The sequence below is a fragment of the Ambystoma mexicanum genome, chromosome 10 (assembly GCF_040938575.1).
Source record: "Ambystoma mexicanum isolate Mex_15411 chromosome 10, UKY_AmexF1_1, whole genome shotgun sequence".
NCBI lineage: Eukaryota > Metazoa > Chordata > Amphibia > Caudata > Ambystomatidae > Ambystoma > Ambystoma mexicanum.
Window position 1 is genome coordinate 1,367,175,622 of NC_090932.1, and position 17,218 is coordinate 1,367,192,839.

A 17,218-nucleotide genomic window follows, 5' to 3' on the forward strand; every position below is an offset into this window, starting at 1 on the left:
ACTAGCTTCTCCAAGAGTTTCGCAAGAAAGGGGGTGATGGAGATGGGGCGGTAGTTAGCCAGAGACTAGGGGTTGGTGGAAGGTTTTTTCAGAAGGGGCACACAAGAGAGTGCTTGAGGGAAGAGGGAAAAGACCTAGTAGGAAGAGAGTGATTGCAGAAATAAGTAAGTGCTGGGGCCAGAGAGCTGATCTTGCCCTTAATAGTTCTGCAAGAACAGGGGGAGACCTGTTTGGAGGAGACCTTCATAGAGCAGACAGCTCTATTGTCCTCATAAGATGTGATAGGAGAGAATGGCAGAGGGGGTATTTGAGGCCATAGGTGGCAGGGAGATGGGAGGAGCAGAGGAGGAAGAGGAAGAGAGAGTGTTAAGGATGTCCTGAGTTTTTGCAGTGAAGTGTGTGGCCAATGCATTGCAGAGGGCCTGAGGGTTATACAATTTCATTTTTACAACATTATACTTATTGCCCAAGGTAATTCTGCACCTCGTAACTCCAGTGATTGTTGGAGGAAAAGTGGAGGATTCACCTCCAGCCAGATCCTACATTGCTCCTTCAAACTTGGAATTTGGCAATGTGGTAAAACATTGCTGAAATTCCATCACAGGCAAAAAAAAGAGACAGTAACGGAATTACAGCCACTTTTTTGCTCCACCACTCATAATGAGGCCTTGATTAATAACCTTACTTATTTTAGGTCTATCTCTTGTTTGTTATTTCCCTTCCTTTAAGAAGAAAATATTATGATTCATGTGGGCCTCATTAGGAGGTGCTACCAGCGGGTTGCCACCAACCCTGTGACACCGTTACCACCTCCTGATATCCCGGTGCTATCATTGGTGGTGGCGGAGCAGATATTTCGCATTCCCATGGAGTCCCATACAACTTCAAATGCCTAATCTCCAAAGCAAGTCAGACAGTTGAGATTCTATTACAGGCACAGAAGCAAATATTATCCCTCCCACCCATCCTTTGAACTTTCTTTTTCAGTTACCAAAGGCAGAGCAAGAGGTGAAGGAAATGGTTCATGATGCCGCACATAGTTATAGTTGTAGAGTTTGACAGGATTATGCGCTCCACCACACGGAGAAAAAGAGCATGGGAGCATGTCTAACGAGACATGCAGATTGGTGGTTAGTGGGTTATGAGCCCAGCTCACATAGTTTACTTTCCTTTTAAGGAACATAGGGGATATGTTGGTACGGTATGCAGTGAGCAACTAAATATGTTTTTTTTTTTAATTCACAGGCAGATTTTTAACGTATAACGCATAATAGCATTTCATAATTAATTCTTCAATTTGGAATGTGCATGTCATTTATCGAACTGTTTCTCACCCAATTCACACATCACTGTACATAAAAAAAGAAAAACCTGCCATTGTTCCCCCTGAAAAAGAATTTGCATACATGTCTCAAAAATAACCGGACACATGTTAATCTAGGCATGGGAATTAATATGTATGTGTAATATAAATTACTCATTCAGTGGACTCCTAAGAGCATCAATAATTACCTGAACCAACTCTCAGCTGAAGCCCTCTTAAATATAACAACTGACATTGGGGAGAGAGACAGGAAGTATGGAAGAAGGTGACAGTGCTGTCGTATTCATGTTCTAATGGCATCATTGCTGATCAATAATATGACTCCCTGTCCCTTACACTTCTTTTGAACCCGTGTATGAAGAGGAAACGGAAAAAGACTCAAAAACAATGATGATATTTTTCATCAGACTGCTCTTCTGCAAAGCTACGTATAATCTATGGCTATCATACATTTCATCATTTTACCACAAAACCATTTAAATGGAGAAATCAAAGAATAATTCCATAGTCTGGAAGAATGAAACAGGTTATTCGTTGACACTAAGCCTACTTTATTCAACTTGGAGAAACTATTGTTTATACAACATAATTGTGAGAACCTTCTATGGCAGAACCAGGGAGATACTGGTGACAAAGTCTGATAATATGTACAAAGAAGTGCTAAAAGAATGCAGAGTGAACGCTGGCATGGGCCCTACAAGAACACACATGCAGGATCCTTGATACAATGTAAGCCCCATGGTGCATGGTCCAAAAAAGAAGCCTATACCTGCTATTGAGGGTGCATGACTAACAAAGGCAACACCTGCTGTTTCAAAGTCTTGTCTGTCACATAAAACAGAGTGAAAGGCAGCTTAACCTCCTAAAGTTGGTCTTCCAATCATTGCTCAAGGTCACCAAATTCAGATAAAAGAAAACGAGAGAATCTATTCCCGAGAGACTATTAGCCATAAGGAGAACAAAAAAACAGAAGGTAAAGGACCACAGTACAAGGTTAGAATCTCCATAATAAATTGCTTATTGTAACATTTGTAACATGAATATTTCAATGCACTAGAATGAAGGTGAAACAGAGACAGTAAAACAGTAAGGTCATCTTAATTACAGGCTTGGAGCTTGGACAGAAACACATATGCAAAGAGTGTTGTCAACAATCTACACAGTTGCATATTAGCCTGAATGTTTGCAATTTAAAGAGCACACATCCAATGAGTGCATGCTTAATAACCAATGTTTTTGTACACAAAAATGAATTAATATTTCTGTATTTTAACAACACTCAAACCTCAATAATATTTTGATTTTCAAATAATATAATATTACGTTTTTATATTTTTTTATGGAATCTAAGGTCAAGTGTGTCTTGCTTTCTTCAAGAACTGATACCATCATTCTAAAATCACTGTAATGTTAGTCGGCTTTGAAGAACCGTTTGAGGTTATTTTGTTTTCCACCCAAGTAAGCGCTGGTCATTTCTAGTTCTGGTAGCTTTTCTTTTCCCAGGCCGTAATTATAAATGTGTCATTAATGGTAAAAACAGGCTTTGTTTGAAATACAGCACATTTTCATTATCTGCAAAATTACAGTTTATAAGGAATCTACCCCATGCATTATGAAGGACACTGCACGAGGTACATACTGCCTGATTATGAGGTGAAGTTATACCTCAACCAAAAACGTGTAGGAAAATATTTGAAAAGCCACCCAACAATTAAACAACGTAATTGTTCTTTTCTTTTGACTTCCATCTATGGATATGGTTACAATTCATAATGTTTCATTGGTTTACTGAGAAATATCCTCATATACCCTACTCCCATGGCGATCCCACACCGCAGCATGTTTCTTAATCACAGATTGTGGTGTGGGATTGCCGTGGGGGCTGGGATATATGAGGGGATTTAATCCTCATATTTTTAATCTGAGTATTGTGTTTTATTTGAAATAATAAATCAAGAAATTTGAGAATGGCAGAAAAGAAAAGACAGCCTGCCTGCTGACTCACTTATATATTTGAATTCACAATCTATATCCTCCTGATTTTCCATATTGACACCACCACCCATAAATACATATAGAATCAAATATAAATGACTATGCTACAAAGAAATCATAATTCTCAGTTTTAAATAACACATATTTTAGAGGAAACAGTTCAAAAGAATGGGAAAAATTATTCTATTGCCTGCAATCTATGGTATTTAAAAAGAAATAGATACATTCCTGACATTTCACAAATTAGTTTCTACATGTTCATTAAAAAAAGACATGTTTTACTACAAATATGTGGTGATTTAAGCACACCATTTTTATATTACTTCCACGGACAAACCTTTTGGGATTATTACTCAGATGTCCCTGTTAAAATATCTGTAAACCACTACCAGGAAGAATCTTTTATTTTGGTGTGCCAAAACACAATAATGCATTAAAGTGTCACACATGCACACGATTATAAAACTGAAATGAAGAAGCAATTAGAGCAATAGGAGCAAAACACTACTTTTAAACGATCCAGGACAGGTAGGGACATCAATCAGTTAGTGGCATTGCTGCCAGATAGCTTCTTCCATTTAGTCTACCAACATGCACCTAGCATCCCTCTTAGGAACTATGGTTCTACCTTGTTGAAGCGCTCTGCATTCAGCCTCATTTGGACAAGGCCTTTGTCAGGATATTTCCATTAGTTCCATCCAGGTGAAACATCAGTTCACTTTTTGCCTGTCGGGTAAACTCTCTTCCTTTTCTGCTTTCTCAAATGTTCCCATTTTCCTTTGTGTTTTAGTTTAAATACCCTGTCAGCATCATTTGACAAGGTGTTTATGGATAGGACATAACCTGTGATAGGCTCCCTTTAATCACATCCAATGCAATGCTACTCTTTGCCTCTATTGGCTCAGTAAGTTATCATTGTCATAAGGGGATGTGTTCCTATGAAGTAGCCTTCACCTTGGAATGTACAATATAATTGGACAGGAATATGCATTTCCCATGTATTTCCTGGTATGAATATGTGATGTTAATAAGAATTATATATCCAGATGTGCAAGAATACTGTGATTCTAGAGAGACCGTCTATATTTATTTGACAGAAAACCTTACACAGTTCTTAAAATATGCAAATGTATTAATAATTAATGCATTTCCATTTTAATATATCTTTTTATATGCATATGATCAATGCTTCCTCATGGAATGTAAATCTGTTATTTGGGTTTTGAATTGGTGGAAGGGGTCCAAATGTATAGCATAAAATGCATTTCCCACTTCTTACTTTAAAACCCATTGATTTTGTGCAGCACATTGTGTTTACCTTGAATCACTTCTGTTACAAGGGTTCTAGTATCAACAGTCCCATCTTGCATGAACAACAGGTCCTTTTAATAGGCTACTTTAATATAGAATACACATCCTACATGAGGCCTTCTTGCTCTGCCACGTCAGACGTCAGGGCATGTTTGAGGCACCTGCTACTAAGAATGAACTTTCCTGATCCACCACATTGTAAATGTATTGATGTTCCTTTCATCTTAAAAATACAAGTCCATGGAATTGGGCCAAATCCAATATGTAACTTGCATTTAGTGTATGTTATTAGTAGCTTAGAGCAAGCCATTTGTTCTTCAAATCTACACAGATATGACATTATCCTCTGTAATGCCTTAATTACAGAGAGAGAGGCCTGTTGCAATCTGTGTATTAAAAAGGCTGAGCTCTGCATAAAAGTACAGTTAAAGTGAACCAATGTTCACTGCACATACATGCTACATGTGATATTGTGTCCCATGCAACAGAAACTGGATGCTTACTGTGTCCTTATTTACAATAGTAAACTGTTCAGAAATATACTAATTTTTATTTTTTTTATTTTTATACTTTCTTTTAACCTAAAAGGTTTTTAAAAGGTTTTGAGCTCGGTTTTGCAGTTTTGCAGTTTACTCTACACGTCTTCTTTGGTTATAGTCGTGAGTATTGTGTCCAAGATTTTGGCGGTTGCAGTAACCCATGTAGTACGCCCGCCTCCGATTAGCCTGGCCCACCAGATCTCTTCGTCAAAGATATGAGCCGCTGCTAGCGTCGTCTTCAGGTAAGAATTTCTTATAGACTCAACGCCTGGACAAGTTAGGAGTAAGTGTCTTGTGGTTTCTGTCACCACTGGGTCTGTGCAGAATCTGCATTTGTTTGTTGTTGCTAGACCTCTTATCTTGAGAATTTCATTAGTATGAAGAAAATTCAGACGAGCTCTTAGAAAAGTGTTCCTTAATTTACGATCAGGGTATCTTTTCACAAAGGGTTGAAGTTCGTGTAGTTTGAAGGTCATGAGTGGTAAGTCGGCCACCAGTTTGTAAGAACCTGCTTGCTCCAAGGTGTTGACCCAGTCAAGTTCGTTTAATTTCTTTTGAATTTTCATTGGGTTTTCCACCAGATCTTTTTTTGAGCAATTAATTTCGTCTAGTTTTGCTTCTTGATCCTTGTACCACTGGGTCAGGACGGTGGAGTAACCACTTTCAGCTTCTGCATCTATCGCTTCTAGTAGTTTCGAGCGTTTTTCAAGGAGTAATTTTCTGAAAAGCATCATGGTGTTCCTTTCTACTACTGCTGTCAACGAAAGCTGGCTCATTTCGCGTCTTATCAATACCAGAGGAGTAGAACTCGGTAGGTTTAAGACTTCTCTCCAATATTGGCTTTCCAACATGGGCCAGATTTTTTTTGGGAGGCCAGGCATAGCTTCAACTCCATACACAAGTGTGGGTATAACCTTCATTTTGTAGAATTCTATGACTGGTATAAGCGAAAAACGCCCAAATTTCTTATCTATTGCTTTTGCTTGAGATATTAAACTCTTTGTTTTTCTCAAAAGATGTTTTTGCATGGCGTTTTCCTTTGGTGTGTTATCCACCATGATACCCAGGTACTTGAATTCTGTCACCTTCTCGATGGATTCTCCTTCCAAAGTCCATGTGAAAAGATCACTTTTTGTTTTTCCTTTGCCAAAGAACAGAATCTTGGTCTTTGGCTTATTTATCTCCAAGCCATTTGCGGCGATATATGCAGCAAAGTTTGTCAGTTGTCTTTGCAGCCCTATTGCTGTCTGGTCTGCTATTATGATATCGTCCGCATATAAGATTCTTGAGATTTTCGTGTTTCCAATTTGTGGAGGGAAGGAACGAACCGTGAGCTCCGCTTCTTTATAGTCCCCTATAAAGGTCAAGAAGAGCGCCGGGGCCAACGAGCATCCTTGTTTGACTCCTCGGTTTGTAGGGATCTCATCAGAGAGTTTTCCTTGGTGGTCAAGCCTCACTTGGATTCTAGTGGCTGTGTGGAGGGCTATGAGTGGTTGTAGTATGCTTTCTGGACACTTCCAGGTCCTTAGCTTTTCCCAAAGCCTTGATCTATTTACCTGGTCGAACGCTTGGCTAAGATCGACGAAAGCCATGTAAGTTCGTGGGCCTCCGGCAAGCGACTTACTTTTTAAGATGTTAACCGTGAGAATGTTGGTGGTTGTTCCTACATTCTTTTTGAACCCAGATTGAAACGGGTCGTTGCAAGGCGCGTTCTCTGCCCATTTTTGGAAGTGTTTAAGGAGTAGAGATCCATAGACCTTGCCGATCACATTTAGCAAAGCGATAGGTCGAAAATTTCTGGGATCGTCTCTCACCCCCTTCTTGAAGATAGGGACGATCACTGCATTAGTCCAGGATTTTGGTAGAGCTTTCACTGTGGTCACTCTTCGAATGACTGCACTTATAAACTTTGACCAGACCTCCGGATGTTCTTTTGGGTGCACGTTGGTCAGGCCGTCCGGCCCAGGCGCTCTTGAGTTTTTCAACCTTTTCAAGATGTATAGGATATCTTCTACATCATGGAGCTCCACCCACAAAGATTGGTTTTGTTCCTGGATAATGATGTTGTTTGCAGTGACGTCAAAGAAGAGATTTTCAAAATGGGTTTTCCACTTTGTTTCCGAGATGCCATTGATCAGGGCATCTGAGTTGATTTGATCAGTTGCGTTTATCAGAGCCCAGAAATCTCGAGGGTTTTTGGAGGACACGCACCGTAGCATGTCTTCTGAGTCCTTTTGATACATGATATGTCGGCGCTCTATCAGCCAGGACTTGTAGGCCTTTAATTCACAAGTCCAATCTTGTTTATCAGTATTTGAACCGGATTTCGTGTATCTTCTCTTTAACTTTCTAAGTTTGCGTCTTCTGATGACCAGCGTTTGGTCATACGTGTGTGTTGACTTGTTTGTTGATGTGCTGTTTTTAATTTTTGGTTTCATGAAGACGTTTAGCAGGTCACTGTAATCCGGTTGTGCAAAGGCACCTTCCAACGGGTCTCGCTTTATGTAGTTAGTTGTTAAGCAGATGACGTTTTTTTGACTCAGAGCGAGACGAGTTCCTTTAGGATTCGTTTTGAGCTTTAGAGCGCACATTGTTTTTTCGGTTACAGTGACTGGCTAAGTTAGGGATAGCAGATTGTGATCACTCGCCTTAGTTTTTTGAATGTCAAAGGAAGCGATGATAGGCAAAAGTGTGGAGGAAGCGTAGATGTAATCAATTGTGGCCGTAGCATTTCTACCTTCCCATGTTGGAGGCAGGTTTATCGTGTGAATTGACGTGGCCACGTTTTCAAGATTTTTTGATTTCATCAAAGCTGTCCATTTTTCACCTCTCAGTTCAGCCTTTGTTCTCGCCTTGCCTGACAGTTTCTTAGCACATACGGCGTTTAAATCTCCGCAGATAAGCAGATGGACCTCAGAGTATTCAATGTAAGCCTTATCGATTTCTTTTTCTACTGAGTCCAGAAAGTCTTTGTCCGAAATGGCATCCGGATTCCAGTACAAGTTTATGATAATCAGGGATGTTATCACTGATTTGGCCGTTATGGTGTTCCAGTAGTTCCATTTTATCTGTACTGAGATCATGAGTAATGATGACGTTAGGATGTTTAGTAGTTCCATTCCTTTTCCATTTCTGATTGCGATTAACAACCCCGAGTAGGGTCTCCCCTTTGGTCCCTTTTTTGCTGTTTCAAAGGCTATGTCATATCCGTCTAGGGTGGGCTTTGTAGTTAGCCAGGTCTCCTGTAGACACAGGATATCGAAGGAAGGCAATTCAACATCACTCTGTGCTGTAAGGTGCTTAAATCCACGGGTATTCCACGAGCCTAGTTTGGCTCGTTTGATGTTTGTTCCTCGTGTTGAGTCATCGTAGAGCTTTGAGGAAGCGAGTTGCTATTTCTTTTGTGTGGTCAGGGCTTTGGGAAGCCAGGCCCAGAGATTTTGCAAAGGATTTGGTTTTTCTTTGTCTTTTCCGTCTTTTTGCGATGTTTCCACTATCTGCGTACATGTTCCTTTGATTTGAATCGGTGGACCTCTTGGATTTCTTTCATATTTCGTTATAGACTCATTCAATCTTCCTTTGTCCGAGGTTTTAGGTGTTCGAGATGTTTCCGGTTTTCTTGTGGCTTCTGGCCGAGGACTTCTCTTATCCACACTAAATGTCTTCTCTGTGTCCAGCGGTAGGGGTTTTATGTTGTTTTTCTGCCCCAGTACTTGTTTTTGCATCTTCTTTTCACAGGATCTAGAGACTTTAGAGGAGTCTGTTCTTGACCTTGAGTTACGGTAGGAGGAGATGGCTTTCCAGCGTTCAGGATTGTGTGTAACTCTGTTTGATTCGGTTTCGATTAGGTCATATCCTAATTTCATTAACTGTTTTGAGGATTCACGTAGCTTCTGTTTCACTGATGATGATGAGATGAATAAGTATGCAGTTGCTTGACGACCTTCGTGTATTGGTTCCACTAGTAACAGGTCTCTTGATTCCACCGATCTCAATTTAGGGATACTATGGAGCAGCTCCATTACCGTTCTTCTGTTGAGGATTACATACTCTCGACAATTTCCAATTTGTTCCAATTTAAAGGCGGGAGCACCCCTCCTTGCATCAGGTTTTGATTTGGACGTGATCCCACTATCCTCCTGGTCTCTTTCCTTTCTGTTTGGTCTTACGTGTTCTTGACTGTATTCCCGTCTATCCTTTTTCCTATATCCGTCATTTATTTGCTTGCTTTTTCCCATTTCCTTATGTACGGAGTTTGCCCCGATGCCACTATCTGGTTTTGACACTTTAATGAGGCTTGACTGTTGCAATCTTTGGTTTGTGTTTTTTTCGTCCTTATCCGGCAATCTGTCCAGGCCCCAGTTTGCCTTACGAGTCAGCTTCTTACAACGATCTTCTAATGTGACGAAAAAGTAATCTCCTATGTCTTTTGGGGCTTGGTCCGAGATTACTATTGGTTGGTGTTCCCGTGGTGTTTTTCTTATCGTTTGACACTCCACAAGATCAGATTCAGGTTTTTCACAAAGGTGGTTTAAATTTTCTAGGACCTCTTCCATCAGAAGGTCTTCTGTAGATTTAGAGATGTTTGAAGACCCCGACGTCTCTATTAGGTCAATACACACTGGAGTCTGGGCCACCTGGTTTGTTGGCGTTGAACAGTTTAAGTTTGATTCTGAACTTATTCCATCTTTCTGAGGCTTTGTTCTATCATTAAAACTTTTTTCCTCCACCGGTAGGCAGAAGACCAGTTGCCTCACGCTGTTAGTGGCTGAGGCGTTTGTCGATCTATAGTCCTTGAAGATGGGAAAATCTTTGTTTATCGTAGATTTTAAAGTTTTTTTTGAAAGAGACTCTTGATCAAGGCCCGTTGTGTGATCTTTTTTCTCATTTAAACTGGTTTGGGAATCCTTCTGTCCCTGGCGAGCCCCAGTAGTGCTTTTTTGTTGAGTGTCGCGCCGCGACGAGTGGAGGTGATTTGCCTTGTTTGTCGGAAGCCGAACGTTCGTGTTTAGCGTTTTTTCCGACGTTTCGATGGTCTTAAGTTCGTTCGATGATAAGAGAGTCTTATTATGCGCTGTGTGCATAGTTTGTGACCCCCTTTCGTTGGTTCCATTTGCGCAAGGTTTTGCGTTTTCCTCTGGCGATGTTGATCGGTGCTGGACGGTGCAGGCCTTTGTTTTTTCTTTTTCTGCTGCAGTGACATAACCCTCCAAGAACATAAACTTTGCGTGCATAGTTGTCAGTAGGGAGCTGTGATCCTTTAAGGAATCATTTATGGCCTCGTACAATTTTGTGAAGGGCGCCATAGCCACTGCAACTGCACACATCAGCGTTACCATGTCCGGTTTTTTTCCAGATGTTTCCTCTAGCACCGAGTTTTGGCAGGGGCTTCCTTCCCTTTCTTTTGCAGGTGTTTTAAGTTTCGGTGTATATCTGTCTTCAGCCATTGAGGTATCCACTTCGGGTATCAAACTTGCAACAATAATGTCGTCATTTGTCACGAGGCTCTCGTTGTTTGTCTCCTCATTATCTTTTTCGTTTTGTACTTCATTTGTTATGGGTATGTGTGCTTCAGTACTGTCCATCAAAATCTCATTTTCTGGGTTTGCTAAGGGAGTTTCGTCCAATCGATGTTCCGTCCCAGTTTTGTTTGAGAGTTCTTGTTCTTCGATTTTATCCATTTGGTCGGAGGTTGGATTACTTTTAGCCTCTAGGTTAGACCCCCTTACGACTGGAATTGTGCTAGGTGTCTCGAGCAGCAGATCGTCTGAACTGTATACAATTTCCAGCATGTCGCTGTCACTTATTTCACTGATGCTCTCAAATTTTCTCTTGCAATGTTTCCCAAAAAATTCCACTAAGTTTTGTGATGAGAAGATGTTGTTTTCTGAATTGCACTTCTTGTCTGTAGTCTTCAAGGATCGCTTTATGGTCCGTTTTGCTCTCCGTTTATCAGTGTTGTTCTCGTCAGCTCCTTTAAACCTTCGTAACCGGGCTGGTTTTGCGGTTTTACTGGTGTCCGCTGGTAAGTTTTTTTCCATGTTTTTTTGGGCTGTTTTCAATTTTTTGGGGAGTGGACCGTCTTCTATTTGGGCTATCGATGGTCTTGAGGACGGCTGTTGGCTCAAGTCATCCCTGGCTTTGTTTTGGCATTTTTCGTTTGGGCCAGGTGTTTCGCCTGGTGTGTCGGGAGGCGGGAGGCGGATTTCCACTTCCACCTCCACCGGTATGTTTCTTGTTTTGGCCCCAAAGTCAAAAGCCTCATCCAAGTCCCTCGATAATTTACGAGCTTCACAAACCCCACGAGGCTTACCCCTTGGGAAGCCCTCCTGGGCGTCCACCCCTGGGGATTCAGCAGCACTCTCCAACATCTTTGGCCCATGGGTCTCCACCAGAGGGCACACAGCTATCTCTCGATCCCAAGCAGTCGCTTGGCTCTCGTCTTTTCTCGCTTGCTCCCGCACATCCGCCCCTCCCATCTCCCCCGGAGCCGATACCGACCATCCTCCGATGGGCGGCAAAGGATCCGCGGTCGACCGGGGGCCGCTCTGCGTATGAGAGTCGATATCTGCGCCATTTCCCACCGGCGAGTCGATGTCTCTCGTGCGTGAAGAGCGCTCCTCGCCCTTCAACGCCCTTGCCGCTTCACTCAGCCGTCCAGAAGCCTGCACGTCGGAAGGGTCATAGATATCTTCCAGTACAGGCAAGTTGTAATTTCTGTGCTCCGGCCAGTGTGACCAGGATTGTCTCTCCCCTTAGATCCTCGCCTCTGTCACTAATAATATTTATCTGGGTGTCCTGGGCGGGTGGGGGCATAATCTCTGGCGTCGGCACCTGTTCCTTGACCCAAATAGTTTTCGGACACGAGCCTCCCAGGCTCCCGGTGCCTACAGTTTGGTCATCATGGTCAAGCGTTTCATCAGAGGTGCATTTCTTTGCCAGTCTTTCCTTGGTGTTAGTCGAGCTTGTGTGTTTTGTGTGAATTTTCACTTGCCCAGTACTCAGCGGCAGAAGTTTACCCTCTTCAGCTCGAGTACGGGATCGGGAGCTCCGTTGGTGCAAGTCTTTGCCACACACAAGCGGCTGGAGCATGGGGGACAGGATGATATCCACGTCGTCCACGACGTCCATGACTGCCCAAGACTGCTACTCTGCCGCTACTCCGCGGCCGCTCCGCGGAGTCAAGAGGTTTTTGACTGGTCTGATCCGGTTTGCACTGTAGACACTGTAGACAGACTGCTCAACAGTCGATGTTCAAAGTTCTTAATGATCGGTGGACCGAGTCCACAGAAGTGAAGGCCTTGGCCTCTGAGGATAAGATAGAGTGTATCGAGTCGTCTGGAGTACCAAAAAAAGCAACCCGAACAGTCTCCTCAAACACTACCCTCTGAACGCCTCTCACGCTGTGGGAACGTTGTGTCATAGTGACGTCACAAGCCCTACTGTGAGCTGTCAGTCATGTCACCGAGACAGGGACCCTCTCTGCTTTTCTCAATAGAATAATGACTTTCGAAAGCCTAAAGATCTCATGTGATTTGCAATTAACATCTGTCAGTGATTTCCTTGTCGAATACTAACATACAAGTTGCACATTTCATGATATTCCCTAAAGAGTTACCAGGCTAGGCCTCTTCTCATCTATTTCGCCCTCTAGGAAGCGAGATATTTTTCAGGTAAACCCTGTTTCAGTCTTCCTCAAGGCCCATTCACTTCCAGATATTATCCAAGCTGAGCACTCATCTATTTAGAACAGATGCCCCCCTTTCTGCAGCCTTCACAAGAGTTCTTTTCCCAATTCCCTGTATATTTTTGCTTATACATTGTGTATTGTTCCCACACTATGTAATTTTGATATTACACTTTTCGATTGGTTAAGTGTTTCCATTGTATTTTTCTTTGTATTTTGCATTTATATCGTGCAAATGACGGACCAAACCATATAGCGGTGCAGATGAAATAACATAAGCAGGCAAGAGCAACACTATCCCACCCGGAACCCAACACAATAACAGCATCTGATACAAAAGCTACTTAAACAGAAAAGTCTTCAGAGCTCTGCAAAACTTACATCAGGATTTGATGGCCCTAATTTCAATTGGGAGTGAGTTCCACAGTTATGGCCTAAAAACCACAAACCGTCTGTCTCCTCTTGAGAAATAGGCTGAGTGAGGGATCACCAGGAGATGGCAGTCACTAGATCGCAGCGATCTCGTGGGTTGATAAGGCCGGATCAATTTACTCAGATATGCTGGGTCCAGCCCATTTATACATTTAAAAATGAGGCAGGCCACCTTAAATCTAATACTATCTTCAACCACAAACCAATGTAAATCTCGACGAGATGGAGAGACATGGGCAGTTTTGCCCAATTTACAAATCACCCTAATACTCTAAAAGAAGCATTTTCGGCTTTTTGAAGTCTCAGCATTTGTTTAAAAGGAATGCCAGTCAATTGGCTGTTACAGTAGTGCAGGTGTGCATTAGTCAAGGCACCCAACACTACCTCTTCCACAGGGAGGTAGGAGAGTACCTGAGATAAAAGTCTCAGCATGTAATGCACTGCCTGGACCTTTGCTCCAACCTGACTCACTGCCTAAATCATCTTTCCAGACACAACCTAACTTTGGAAACACATTTTAAGCTAGTTCCCAGAAGAATCAGGGCTGGCAGCTTCTTAGCGGCATTGAGAAGATGTTTTGGAACAAACAAAATCAGTTTGGTTTTAGCAGCATTTAATGAGAGCTGATTGTTGGACATCCAACAACCAACTTCCTCCAAGCACTGCCCTAACTTACCAAATGCTTCATCAAAATGAACAATCCTGACAAAGATTTGGGTGTCATCTGCGTAGGAGTGGAAGTTCATCCCATGTTGTCTCACGATCTCCAGCAGGGGGCGCATATACAAATTGAATAATAAAGGCGAGAGTGACGAACCCTGTGGAACTCCACAGTTCAGCTTGATGTGGTCCGACAAGATTCACCCAGTCTCACCTGCTGGTGGCGATCTGTCAGAAATGACAGCCATTGGCTTGCTTATCAAGCAGACACTGCTACAGCATACACACTGTAATTTCATAGAGTGTTCATATTTCTGAACTTGTGACAGGGTGTGTCCTGTACAATCTTGGATCAGACTTTTCCCCATATCTCCTGATAGGAGTTTTTTCCAATTAATAAAATATGGATGGCTAAATTCACATTGTACTGCAACATTCAGGGCCATCTAACGTGAGTTTGTACAATGTAACGTGAGAAAGTTATTAGTATTTATAATTTCATAAAATATGAATACATCTCCAGATATTGTGTTTAGACATATTTTGTAGAGGAAAATCTCATAGTTTGAAAAAAACATCTCTTCTTTGGGCTCTACGTCAAATCATTGTGAAGTTAGAGTTAGCATTGTTTTTGTTTAATAGTTGAATAATGCTAATACAAATGGTCTATTTCATGTGTTTGTGTGTCTCAGTACAATAAACCAAGTATGCAGCTCTTAGATAACCCTTTGTAAATCCTTCAGTCAGTGATTAATATGATTGGCTGAGAGGCCTTCTTTGTTTGTTCTTACATAACTGGACCTCTGGTAAATGTGAATGTGTAATTCGATGGCAAAGGTGGTACTGTTAGTGCAATTGGTTGTGTTTGAAGCACTGGGCCTTGAAAACAGGGTTAAGGGTTCAGTTTAGATTATATCTCTTGACAGGACCCTATTTGATGCCTCAATTGAATATTTAAATGTATTTTTCTAAGAATATGTCTCTTGAGATAAGTGCTTGCGGACGGCTCATTAGCCAGAGACCTGGTGTTTGTGAATTCCTATGTATTGCCAGACCCACTTTATTTGTTAAATAAGGTGAATACATCTGTTCATCTCCAGAGGGCCAATTTATCTCCTGATACTTTAAGAATTACCCCCAATGCATACATTCATTCTCAATAACTGATTATCAGAGTTTGGTAATTATATTTATGATTAGAAAAAAAAAAACTATTTCATTAGCAATGTTGTACTACTATTTTCGAAGTCACCAGAAGTTATTTGTATGCAAGAGATAAAATGAGCAACATTTATGTGTACCACCGAAGCAACAAGACATTATTGAGATGAGTGAAAAAGAGAAAACTTTTCATGTCTAGCACTCCCACACAGGTCATTGGAACTTTTAAGAGTAGAGGAGATGAGTACTGCTGCACTCTCTCTTTATTAGCCCCTTTGAACTTTCAGTTATTATTATGGTATTTGAGTGCAGACCTAGATTTGAGAAGCAACAGAGAGCTTTACAGAGGTATACAACAATACAGCTACATAACGGAGCGTTTTACAAAGGTATACAACAGAACAGATTCATAACAGAGCGCTTTTCAGAGGTAACAACAGAACAGATATACAGCGGGGGATGGGACATAGAGGAGGGGTACAGCTGTACCGGGTGATGCGGAGGAACAGAAAACAGCAGAGAACAGGAATAAAGAGGGTGGGGAGAGCCATGGCGGCAAGAGAGGAATGCAGGGTGAGCTCTGCTTTCATTGAACAGGGCCATTTACATAGCTAGCTTTGCTACACAAATGTCAATTTAATTAGCAAACCTACAGAATTGCATAATAAATTGCTATGCAACACTACTTATGTTATGTCTTGTCCCCCCATCAGAAATATATCAGGGCAAAACAGAAAAATGAGCTTGCTGTCAGGTTCCCTGGAAAAATCTGAATTGGCAAAGCTGCATTTGAAAACCAATGTGGCCTTGTGGAACTGGACAGTAATGAATTCCCTGTTTAAAGTTTTGCAAATGACTATACACAAAATAACTTTTCAAGAGGTATATATTTGCTTCTATATGTGCATCACAGTATTTTTCCGACATATATTCTTGAAAGGATAATCCTCTTAATTTTGATTATTCTTGTAGAAAGAAATGTTTTACCTTCATTTAAATTCATCATGATCTCAGGTATTTATAATGAGATAAAGCAACGCCTCCCGCAATCTCATAATTCATTTGAAATCACATGGCCACATTTATGAAATTAAAGGGTTGTATGACATGATATGTAACGCGCCTATACACAAGTGTTTCAAGGCACATTGAGGCAAGGAAGAGGGGACAGAGGGAGAACAGCGACAACGATCTTACTAGGCAAAGTAACATTGAGATTGTGCAAGTGCAGGGGTGGGGGGAGGGGAAAAGTGCCAGGGGAAAGGGGAGGGGGAAATGCTGTACATGGGATCAAAACAATAACAAGAAGTGAGGCCAGCAGGTGGCAGGTGCAAGGTTAAGTTCAGACAGCAGGTGTCCAAAAGTGCACGTATGGGGACTGTAGAGTTACAGATACAGACCCAAGTGCAGGGTTGCCAGGAGACAGTGCGTGTGTGCAACTGGGTGGACAGGGACCTGGGCCCGAAATCAGTAGGTAGCCAGGTGACCAATGCAGTATCAGACAGGAAATCAGCAGGGGAGAGGAAGAGAGAAGGCAGAAGCAAAGAGGAAGGTCTTGAGGTGCTTCTGGTATCAGAGATGGTTCTCCGCAAGTTTCAGAGAGGCAGGGAGGATGTTCCAGAGGGAGGCCACAGCCGAAGAAAGAGACCTACCATGAACTTGTTGCTTGGAGAAGCCACTGACCCTGAAGGAGTTGGAGGTGGAGGAGCAAAGAGCTCGAGTAGGAAGCTATTTACGAAGAGAGCGTTGGAGGTATTGAGGACCCAGACCCCAGCAGGCCTTGTGGGCAGTGCAGAGGGTCTTGAACTTAATCCTTGCAGCCACTGGGAGCCAATGCAGAGATTTCAGTGCTGGAGAGATACGATCCCTGGGCTTGAGGCCAAGGCCAAGTCTTGCAGTCCTGTTCTGGGATGCACACAGTGATCCTTCATTTGAAAACACAGGACAGTATTTTGGTTTATGAAATTACAGGTGAATACATTGTGTTCCCTTTAAAACCTGACAATTCTTTCCCGGGTAATGTAAGAACCGGCCCTGATTCTTTGGATTCCTCATACTCGGCTCACTTTTATTGGCTCAGAAAGGTGTTATTATAAATGAGATGCAATG

General features: G+C 42.0%; 1 protein-coding gene across 2 annotated transcripts in view; it reads right to left on the bottom strand.

The window, feature by feature from the left end:
• The window catches only part of GRK3 (G protein-coupled receptor kinase 3), a 1,763,027-nt gene that overhangs the window by 1,396,225 nt on the left and 349,584 nt on the right, over positions 1-17,218 (bottom strand). The gene's annotated exons all lie outside the window — the stretch shown is intronic.